This window comes from Diachasma alloeum, unplaced genomic scaffold (assembly GCF_001412515.2).
Source record: "Diachasma alloeum isolate Michigan unplaced genomic scaffold, Dall2.0 Dall_scaffold_03188, whole genome shotgun sequence".
Lineage (NCBI taxonomy): Eukaryota > Metazoa > Arthropoda > Insecta > Hymenoptera > Braconidae > Diachasma > Diachasma alloeum.
Window position 1 is genome coordinate 1 of NW_021682505.1, and position 4,198 is coordinate 4,198.

Below are 4,198 nucleotides of genomic sequence, written 5' to 3' on the forward strand. Positions count from 1 at the left end.
GTCTCTCTGTCTCTCTGTCTCTCTGTCTCTCTGTCTCTCTGTCTCTCAGACCGATCGTCTTTCCATTGATTACAGCGTCGAGTGGCGCGCGGAACGCGCGTCTCGGTTGAAAATTCATCCCTCCCCCCAAATTATAGCTAAGGAATGAAACTTGTGTCACTTATTGAGTATTAAATGCTCAATTCAATGATACGAGTTTCATCCCTTAGTGCCTGTTGGGGACGGAGGGGTGAATTTTCGAAAGTGCGAAGACATTGGAAAAAAAATTTTGTTTTCAATTCAAAAATTAATTCCTCCGACCCTAACTACGACTAAGGGATGAAATTTGGGCCAACGTGTTGAGCATTTAATCCTCAATCAGTGACATGAATTTCATCCCTTAGCGCCTAATAGGGAGGGAGGAGTGAATTTTTGAACGCGCAAAGAAATTGAAAAAAATTTTTTTTTTCAATTCAAAAATTCATTCCTGCGACCCTAATTGGGACTAAGGGATGAAATTTGTGCCAACGTGTTGAGCATTTAATACNAGACCGATCGTCTTTCCATTGATTACAGCGTCGAGTGGCGCGCGGAACGCGCGTCTCGGTTGAAAATTCATCCCTCCCCCCAAATTATAGCTAAGGAATGAAACTTGTGTCACTTATTGAGTATTAAATGCTCAATTCAATGATACGAGTTTCATCCCTTAGTGCCTGTTGGGGACGGAGGGGTGAATTTTCGAAAGTGCGAAGACATTGGAAAAAAAATTTTGTTTTCAATTCAAAAATTAATTCCTCCGACCCTAACTCCGACTAAGGGATGAAATTTGTGTCACGTATTGAGTATTAAATGCTCAACACGTGGGCACAAATTTCATCCCTTAGTCGGAGTTAGGGTCGGAGGAATTAATTTTTGAATTGAAAACAAAATTTTTTTTCCAATGTCTTCGCACTTTCGAAAATTCACCCCTCCGTCCCCAACAGGCACTAAGGGATGAAACTCGTATCATTGAATTGAGCATTTAATACTCAATACGTGACACAAATTTCATCCCTTAGCACCTGTTAGGGAGGGAGGAGTGAATTTTTTAACGTGCGAAGAGATGGAAAAAAAAATTTTTCAATTCACAAATTCATTCCTCCCACCTCAATTGCGACTAAGGGATGAAATTTGTGCCAACGTGTTGAGCATTTGATACACAATGAGTGACATGAATTTCATCCCTTAGCGCCTGTTAGGGAGGGTGGAGTAAATTTTCGAAAGAGCGAAGAGATTGAAAAAAAAATTTTTTTTCAAATAAATTCTCCAAAGGGCGGAGATTGAAAAAAAATTTTTTTTTCAATTCAAAAATTCATTTCTCCAACCCCAAGTGCGACTAAGAGATGAAATTTATGCCAACGCGTTGAGCATTTCATACTCAATGAGTGACACAAATGTCATCCCTTAGCGCCCAATAGGGAGGGAGGAGTGAATTTTTGAAAGCGCAAAGAAATTGAAAAAAAAAAATTTTTTTTTTCAATTCAAAAATTCATTTCTCCAACCCCAAGTGCGACTAAGAGATGAAATTTATGCCAACGCGTTGAGCATTTCATACTCAATGAGTGACACAAATGTCATCCCTTAGCGCCCAATAGGGAGGGAGGAGTGAATTTTTGAAAGCGCAAAGAAATTGAAAAAAAAAAATTTTTTTTCAATTCAAAAATTCATTTTTCCGACCTTAACTGCGACTAAGCGATGAAATTTGTGCCAACGTGTTGAGCATTTAATACTCAATACGTGACACAAATTTCATCCCTTAGCACCTGTTAGGGAGGGAGGAGTCAATTTTTGAAAGCGCGTGGTCGCCCTCCAGTGAACTCCGGTGACGAGTGGCGCGGGGAATGCGCGTCTCGTTTGAAAATTCATCCCACCTCCCCTAATTATAGCTAAGGATTGAAACTTGTGTCAGATATCGAGTATTAAATGCTCAATTCAATGACACGATTTTCATCCCTTTGCGCCTCCTGGGGACGGAGGAGTGACTTTTTGAAAGCACGTGGTCGCCCTCCAGGGCATTTAATAATCAATAGTTTCCTGTCAAATCGATTACCTGTAAAGGAAGAAAATCAATATGCCTTTTGCAGAGATTATTGGTGTTTTTTTCAAATTTTATCCTCTTTCTTTTACCCACACCCTCTTTTGCTCATATACAAGGCGTCGTCAATTGTTTGTGCTCTTTTCTTCCCCCTCCGCCGTTCATGACAACATCAACTGACGATCGTGTATTGTTTTTGAGGGAAGCCCAATTTCCATTCCGATCATTTTGCCTCGTGATTCCATTCGTAGCTTTTATCGTGCCAATGGCGTTCACTGCTCGAGAATATCGCGATATGCATTTTGTGTATGGTGAGTGTGGTGGAGTTGCCGGACGAGCAGCGGAGAGGTACACTGAGAAAAAAAATTTCTAAGAAATAGAAATTCTATGATTGATCCAAATCGTTCATCGATTGAATAGTCGCAAAAGAAAATGGTATTGTAAGACACAAATATCGATTTGAACTAAACGAAAATTGGATTGTATGAAATCGATTTTGTTATAGTATAGTATATTTTGTTTATTCTATAGAATTTAGAAAATACTTCTTTTTGCGACAAAATCGATTTCGTACAATTCAACATTGGTTTAGTTCAAACGCTTCGGATTTGGCGCAAATAATTTTTTTTCACAATTGGAATGGAAAAATAATCAGTTCAAATGATGAAGAATTGCGTTTGTCGTAAACAAGAAACTGCGCTTCACGAAAGTCTCGCATCAATGAGTATCCAACAATATGTTCCTCATAGGCCAAATGAATATTCTATTGCATCTATGAATTCTGTTTTCAATCGAACAGATATTCTTTGGCGGGATTTCGTGACGCTGATAAATTGGATAATTATATGCTTTATTCGAAGAAGATATCTGATAATACAGACATNAAAATCTATATTTGTTTCTTACAATAGCATTTTCTTTTGCGACTATTCAATCGATGAACGATTTCGATCAATCATAGAATTTCTATTTCTTAGAAATTTTTTTTCTCAGTGTACAGGGAGAGATACCCTGATCGTCGGGCACCCGATCATCGGGTGTTTCCTCTCCTTCATGAGCGGATGGCAGCAACTGGTTGTCTTCTTCCTTGCCGTGGCGAAGTACGTCCTATGGGACGTGCTCGAGATGACCTGGAAGAGGCAGTCCTCAACGAAATCGAGGACGACCCCACGACAAGTGTAAGGAGGATTGCTGGACACCTTAATACGAATAGTACCAAGGTGTTCCGCATCATCAAGGAAGAAGGCTTCCACCCTTACCATTTGTGCCCTACACAAGAGCTGATGCCGGGAGATCTTGAGGCACGCATCGAGTATTGTCGATTTATCCTGGAGAAACATCGACGCGATCCTCATTTTCTGTTCAATGTGTGTTGNATGACCTGGAAGAGGCAGTCCTCAACGAAATCGAGGACGACCCCACGACAAGTGTAAGGAGGATTGCTGGACACCTTAATACGAATAGTACCAAGGTGTTCCGCATCATCAAGGAAGAAGGCTTCCACCCCTACCATTTGTGCCCTACACAGGAGCTGATGCTGGGAGATCTTGAGGCACGCATCGAGTATTGTCGATTTATCCTCGAGAATCATGGACGCGATCCTCATTTTCTGTTCAATGTGTGTTGGACAGATGAGTCCTGTTTCACAAGGCAGGGAATTTTCAACATGCACAATTATCACCATTGGGCATTAGAGAATCCCCACCTTGCCAGGGCTCATTCTTTCCAGCACCAGTGGCAAAGGCTGAATGTGTGGGGTGCAATTTTGAATGATGAGGTGCACATTCGATTAGCTCCTGATCCACTCAATGTAAGTATCGATTATTTATCATGACAAAGATAATTAAAATTTTTTTCTTTCAATTGAAAGATCATCATTCCAGATTTTTTTTTCTGGGGGAGAGCTATCTGATGTTTCTGGAGGAAATCTTACCGGAATTGCTCGGAGATGGCCCAGTAAACAGAGGTGTGTGGTTTCAGCAAGATGGTGCTGCTGCTCATCACACCAGAGCAGTCACCGGACTGCTGAACCAATGGTTTACAGAGAGATGGATCGCGAGAGCTGGACCAGTCCGTTGGCCTCCTCGGTAAGTGACGAGTATCTCTAATCTTCCAATAATCGTGCGCTGTTTAAAATCAAATTAC